The sequence below is a fragment of the Onychostoma macrolepis genome, chromosome 22, assembly GCF_012432095.1.
Source record: "Onychostoma macrolepis isolate SWU-2019 chromosome 22, ASM1243209v1, whole genome shotgun sequence".
Lineage (NCBI taxonomy): Eukaryota > Metazoa > Chordata > Actinopteri > Cypriniformes > Cyprinidae > Onychostoma > Onychostoma macrolepis.
The window spans coordinates 9,842,300-9,849,988 of record NC_081176.1 but is presented as its reverse complement, the minus strand read 5'-3'; the positions used below and the strand labels follow the sequence as shown (position 1 = coordinate 9,849,988).

Sequence of the window (7,689 nt, the reverse complement as noted above, 5' to 3'; positions counted from 1 at the left end):
TTTAAACCAAAAACTGTTTCAACCTTTAATTGTTCTGATTGTCACGGCCCTGCTGGTGTGCCCCAGTTGGCCACCAGATGTCACTGTGTGTGTCAGCACATGGCTTATTGTTTGTTGTTTGTGCCATGTGCTCTCCTGTCTATTGTCTGACCCCGCCCTCCTTGTTATCTCATTATTGTTTCAGTTCCTTCACCTGTGTCCTCCTCGTTTGGCTCCCCATATAGTCTCCTGGTGTCTGCAGTCCTGTGCTGTGTCGTTGTTAATGTTGGATGTTTGATGTCGTGTGTGGGTTGGTTTAAATGTATTGCAGCTCTCTGCCTGCCTGCCTGTTTTTCCCCTTCGGGGTGGTTTTTGTTCATTTTTGTTTCTCCTTTTTATTAAAAAGACCCACTTCTCCTGCACTTGAGTCCTCGCCTCATCTCTTGACCATCCCGTGACACTGATGAATAGAATAAGCAGATACAAACTCATTTTGATTATTTAAAATTTCATTAAAATTAGTATTTCATTAAAAATCGCAGAAACTATTTTTTTTAAACATATAAATGCAGTAGCAGCTCCTGATCGTGAATTTATGTGGAACAAAATCTGAGTCGTGGCCCTATCCTATGATTAGCAAGTTTCACATTCAAAATCGTTGAACACATGAAGTGGTCCATTTTGGAAAGGTTTTGGTGTCCTTGCGTAATTCAGCCAGAGGGTGGCACTCTAATGTTGAATAATAGGTTATATGCACAGGCACAACGGTATGTTATTGTATTCTGTTTTGTCTATAGTCTGTGGAGAAGCATTCAATAAAGTTTTTACTTTGTACATTGTACTAATACACATGACAATTATAAGTAGACACTTGAAGAAGCTGTGAAATATATATGTAATGTAATTTTAATGTATAATGTATAAATTATGTTCAACATTTTAGCTTTTCTCGTGTCTCAGGTCAGAACACAGATCATTCCCTTTGAAATACTGGAAGAAAATCAAAATACTACATCTTTAAGCACTAATAAGTTACCATCATTGAGAAAATGGAATAAAACCAGCAAATACAAATCAAAAGTGACACACTGATAGTCTGCTTTTTTATTTTGATAGCACTCTATACAGATATAAACTCCACAACAAACAATAACAAATGTAACTAATCCTTTATGGTTCGAGTAAGAATTACAGTTACAGGGGTAAACTAATATGCACTGATACAGTGCACAGTAAAAATATAGTAAAAGTGACATGTAATATTAAGAAGCATATGTAGTACAAGTTGTAGTAAAGTGAATAATATAAAAAGCGAATACAACAGTAAAATAACATAAGTGATGTATTCGATTTATAATAGCACAAATTATATGTATAATACCATAATAAATAAATTAATAACAATAGATGAATAATAGCAAGTAGAATATGTAATACCAAAAGTGGAATAATACAGAATAGACAATTATGAAGAATAGAGAATGTGAAGCTAAATCACGCGCGTTGCAAGCTGGGGCGCCGCCGTCATTTTGAGAGGATCACCCTCTGCTACAAATGCTGAAATTAATGAGGATACCTGCTTATCTTTTGTTTTGTTTTTGCCTTTAAGTTAAATATTCACATTCTTCATTGGATCGTTTGCAGGGAAGAGAAGCTATTTTATCGCTTCACATGATAATTAGATTTTTTTCTCTTAAGATTTAGAAAGTGACATTATTAATAGATTTACTATCTATTAATAATTTAATATCTGACTACGCGACCTGCTTCCCTTTGGGTTTTTAGACATAGAAAAGGTGAAACACTGCATTGTCCAGTTCTCTCTCGGAACGATGATCAGAGTTACTTTTGCAATTCTCGATGCAGCATGAATGACAAACAATGGTGACATTTTACACAATCACAACAGAAAATCAAAATACTGCCTTGAACTCAATAGCGGAGGCAGCGCGATCCTCCCAGTATGGCGGATAAACAAAGCAGTTTCTCAGAACTCAACGCCGCATGACGCCAGCTTCACATTCTCTATTATTTCAGCAATGTAACAGTGCATGTACTTAAGTACAAATTTTCAGTACTCTTTCCACCACTGATCACTACTAATCACTACACTCATAACGACAAAATAGATCCTCTTACCACTTACAAAACTTCTTTAGATACCTATTGCCTAAGTGTAAGCAGGTACACAAATATCACTGACGCCATCGTTCGAATCGCATACTTCCCTACTATATAGTAGGCAAAAAGCAGTAGGCGAATAAGTAAGTTTGAATCATAAGTATTCATAAAAGAGTAGGGTAGGCGAGAATTAGTAGGCGAGTGCATTAATTCTCGTGAGATTTGGACGACGTATACTTAAGTTGCGTCCTTATGCCTATACTTACCTACTATATCCCAGATAGCAAAATTTGTCTGGCCCACCTCTGGGCCACAACCTTCTTAGCTTCTGGCCCAGTTCGGCTGGGTCCCCGCCCAAAACTGGCACACGCACTGAAAACCGACTCAAACAATTTCCTCTGGCCCAGATGCAGCCCACGCCCGTAAAATGACTCTTATTTATTGACATGGCCCAGATCTGGCCCGCATACTGTAGAGTGACTTCTATTATTTTATGTGGCCCACGTCTGGCCCAGACACTTTAAGCCAGATCTGGCTGAGATTCGGCTTGGTCCCCGGGCGAATGTGGCCCAGAAACTGCTAAATGTAATTCAGCAGTGAAACACAAATACAACCATTTAAAAACATTAAAAGGCTTTAATTATAAAATTACCAAATACTTTAATATAAATATGAACAAATGCACTACAGTATAAACATTCACACTTTTTAAACCACAGAGTAACAAGTAAATTATATTTACTGAGATATATATATATATGAATGAATGAAGAGTTCATTTGCAGAAACAGATAACTTAATCTTTAACAATTTTTTTAAATCATGTTTTTTCATTGTGCATTCCAATTAATCTCAATCAAACTGCATTCAAGGTTATTTTGATTAGGTAAATAATAACTAATAAATACTAGCTAACTAACACAATGAAAACATAACAAAAAACATGATTTTTAAAAATATTTTTAAAAAAAAGGAGTTATCTGTTTTTGCAAATAAACTCTTCATATATAAAACATTGTGTGTCATAATTCAGTTCAGTTCTTATCAAATGGTGTCAGTGCAGTCAAGTCAATAATATTGCTGAATATTAGGTGTCTTCAACCAAGCAAGACAAAAGGCAACAGTGACAAGGAACCCAAACAAGACCGGGCTCAGTCAGAAAACAGTCTCCTCTGGCCAAACGAATCAACGTGGTGTGATTATTCCAGGCTGCATCACAAGTCAGATTGTGGATTGATATCATTCAGAATATTTCATCCAACTTCTTCTGCTTGAAGTAATATCACGCCAGCAGGTGAAGCTGGTAAAAAGGGTCTGCACAGAGGGCTTGTCTGGTTCTCGTAGTCTTTGCTGAGGATCTGTGCTGGGGCCATCAATGAGGTCTTCACAGGGATCTGTGATCTAGCTGACATGATCTCCGCTGACAGTCAGGGATGTGGTGTGGTCGTTCCTGGGTGCAGGTCCACCGTCTGGTCTGGATACCGACTGGATCAGCTGATTACTGTAACCTAGGGATAAGGGTGAGACAGTATATAAGCAACTAATATAAGCATTGATGTCATTCTTCTTACAAATTAACAAGTACGTTAGATATTATAGGAAGTGTTGCTGTTTACCCTAGTTGGTGCAGCATAAAAATCCTTTAAGAGATTTGAATTATACAAATGTGATAGTGTGTCATGTGTATGGAAGGTTAAAGAGATGGGTCTTTTAAACTCACAGAGTGTGTTTGATCAGCTGGAGCCACCTCTTCATAGTCCCTTGACCTCCATTTCAGCAGCATTAGCTTGAAAGGTTTTCTTCCAAATTGCAGCCTTGAAATATGTATAAATATATATTGTAAGGTAATTATTTAATCTTAAGCATTACAGTTTTTTACAATCATTAGAACCAGATCCCAGAATTCACACCTTATGTTTGATGAATGTTCATGCAGCAGCTCAGAATTTCTGTTAAAAAAAAAAAAAAAAAAAAAGTCAGATTACATACATATAGTGTTCAGATTAAACTATTAAATTTGTTTGCTCATAATAATCCCCACCACAGTAAAATAAGTATGATTTTAATCACATCATACGGCATATCTATGCTTCAAAAGTTTTCATTCACTCTAAAACTGAACCTGCTCAAGTGCAGCAGACAGATTAGGCCTCCATTCAAGAAAAAGATGATGCACTTACATTTTACGGCTCTCTCTTACGTATCGTTTTCTCTGTCAGAGCTTCCCACACGGCAGTGTTACCACAAAATAAACATTATTATTAAATTCAGATTGCACATATTGAATTGTCTTAGCAGGTGTAATGCTACAACAGCGTGCTCAGTTTGATTCACAAATGACTCATTTGAATGGTTCAGTGAATCGAATCAGAGAGTCACCGTGTAGATGTTTATGGCGCCACCAGCGCAGTCCGACTCCTTTGATTCAATAGCAATCACTCGTTGAAAAGACGAATCGAATGAATTCTAGCAAACAAAATAGAATTTAACTCATTAAAATTTAATCACCTAACATGGACTGCACTGGATACAGCTCATCGGTTTTCATATTAAAAAATTACATATCGTTTTCCTAAAGAGACCGCCTAACAGCTAACGTTACGTTACTCAACATATCCCGGACCTAATGGTTTTCTGACGCTATTATCATCGCAAACCTAACAGAAACCATCTAAAAACTATACTCTTCGTGACATTTAAACATCAAACAACACTAGACTGATCATTAAATAACTTAATTTACCTTTGCAGCTGAAGTATTCCTCTTGAGAACTGTGCCCGAAATCTCCTCAGGATTAACCGCCAAATCTCTCTCAACGGCTGATCTTCATTCTAGCAGCGCCGGAGACAAAACCAGCTCGGGCCGAAGATAGATACACACAACTACACCGAGTGCGGACCTGCCGCACGTACAACAGCTCTCAGCCGAGATCGCCCAGAGAGAAAAAGCGTCTGTCAGCCAGAAGTGTTTTGTAGAGTCGGCGGCTCTGGCCCATTATCTTCTCACCGACGCCGTGACTGAACCGACAGTGCCGCATTTCAGCCAGAATCGGCCCGAGTGTGCTTGCTATCTGGGTATAGCAGAGGTGGGTAGTAACGAGTTACATTTACTTCGTTACATTTACTCGAGTACATTTTTGTGTAACTAATACTTTTAGAGTATATTTAAAAATGGGTACTTTTACTCTTACTCAAGTACATTTTAGTGGAAAAACGGTACTTTTACTTCGTTACTGTGGGCGACGCTCCTCTCGTTACTTTATCTTAATGCATTAAAATCCTTAAATTTATTCCAAGCGCGCCGTCTACTTTTTTTCTGGGCAATGAGCGATGCCCGTTCGCGAATGATTCATTCTTTTGAGTCAATTCTGTTCGAAGGCTTGATCAAATCAGTTGGCAGACCAGTGAATCGGTTCGCGGATCAGTTTGAATGATTCGTTCAGTTCCCTGCCGCACGCGCTGAGTCGTCTGAAGCAGTTCTCACTCAGAGTTGTAACATCAGGAGCGTTGAAGACGTGGCTTTGGATCTACAGTCAGCTGAAAGCAAATCTGCAAAGGCTATTGCTAGCTATGAAGATCTGATCTTTATTAGATGAGCACCGTGTGCTGTCGGTTCCACAGGTATAGATCCGATTACAGTACACGATACCATGACATTACCAGTTTGTTGTACATGTACCTTACACATTAAATGCATTGTGTAATTTATTCATTAAATAAGCTGTCACAGAGTATGAAATAAACACCCGCCAAACCCGCGTTAGTTCCAGGAGGAATGCCTTGCCATGACACAATTAATATTGATATTTTCACAATATTTAGGCTTGCAGAAATAAAGGCTACATTTGTTTACATTTTGCAGAACAGACGGAAGAAGATCCGTCAGTGTGCATTTGTTTCGTTATGTTCAGATGTTCTGTAGAGTTTTCACTCTTCTCTGTGTCAGAGGTTATATACATTTCTAATACATAATTAAACTTTAAAATATAATTTAATTTAACTCCGTGATGCAAATCAGAATTTGTATCAGCTGTTACTCCAGTTTTCAGAGTAATATTATCCTTCAGAAATCATTCTAATATACTGATTTATTACCAGTGTTGTTGAGGAAAGAAAAAAACAGCATATGCTGGTATGGTATGTTTTGAAGCTGGAATGCTGGTTTGTGCTGGTCATGTGCTGGTCTTGAGCTGGTGCTCAAACCAGCATCCCATGCTTCAAAACATACCATACCAGCATATGCTGTTTTTCAACAGGGAACAGTTTTGGTGCTTAATATTTTTGGAACCTGTGACAGTTTGTTCAGGATTCTTTTATGAATAGAAAGCTATTAAAAAAACAAAACAGCATTGATAATAAATCAGGCTGATAAAAATTTTGATTTGCATCACTGAAATAAATTACATTAAATAAAAAAATTTAAAACGTATTTTGAACAGCAGTGTGTGTGTATATAAAACAATGTATCTAAATATCTATATATCTAAATAAAAATAGACTATATTCAGTATATCCAAAGTAACTAGTAACTAACTACTTGAGTAGTTTTTTTATCCGATACTTTTTTACTCTTACTCAAGTAACTATTCAGACTATTACTTTTACTTTTACTTGAGTAAATATTTCTTCAAGTACTTTTACTTTTACTTGAGTACAGTTTTCGGGTACTCTACCCACCTCTGCTATATAGTAGGGAAAAGAGTACGTGAAGAAAGAAGCGTTCGTAAACTTAAGTATTCATAAAAGAGTAGCGAGAAATCCTCGGATGTCCTACTGCTTCAGCCCAGTTTCTGAAGTGTTCATCCGATGGACAATTTTCTATCCCAGAAGCCCATGCGAGAGAGGATACGTCATCACCGTACAGGGCGGAGAACAGCGACGAGGGTGTTTACAAATGTGAGCATTACAAACCAAAACACGGTTCCTTGTGTTAAAATCGCTTTTGTTGAGCTACTGGAGAGCAAACTGTTGAATTGCTTAATGTGTAAACGCTAAACAGTAGAGTTTATTTGTGACTTTGTGGTAAAAACACAATTTATTATTTAAATCTTAAAGACGATTACTAAATGTCTATTTAAAATGTGGCAGGAAAATGTTCTAAAAAAATTGCATATGAGCACATCTAATAGACATGAAATAGACATCTGAGTGAGTGATGTATTTGTGTTATTATGTAGAATTCACTGTTGTCAAGACTGCTTTAGATGAGTGTAAGTAATGTAAATATAAACACATCTACATGAAGTTACTAAACGTAAATTATCTATTTTATTTGTCTATTAGTCTGTTGAAAAACTGAGGAATATTTGTGTTGGATAAAAATAGAGTGAATCTTTTCTGGATGTTACAGAGACAGATGAGACACACGTGTGTTTATCCAGTGAAGAGTGACTGATGAAGGAATGCTGCCATCAAAGGCTCTCAGTGAGTACACTACTAAAATGAATAAAATATCTGTTTAAATCTTAAGTTGTAGTTTATTTTAATTATTGTAATTTCAAACAGAGTTATTACAGCACTTTTCTGATTCTTGATTCCTGTTCATTTGCTGCAGATCTTCTGTGGTGGAGCAGGACCTGCAAGGAAAGG

At 37.0% G+C, this 7,689-nt stretch overlaps 1 long non-coding RNA gene across 1 annotated transcript; it reads right to left on the bottom strand.

Moving 5' to 3' along the window:
- Positions 1-2,821: 2,821 nt before the first annotated feature.
- LOC131530866 (uncharacterized) lies at positions 2,822-4,204 on the bottom strand. The gene is made up of 3 exons (XR_009268531.1): positions 4,011-4,204; positions 3,821-3,914; positions 2,822-3,608 (listed from the first exon to the last, which is right to left on the bottom strand). It is a non-coding gene; the product is annotated as an uncharacterized LOC131530866 (long non-coding RNA).
- Positions 4,205-7,689: the final 3,485 nt, after the last annotated feature.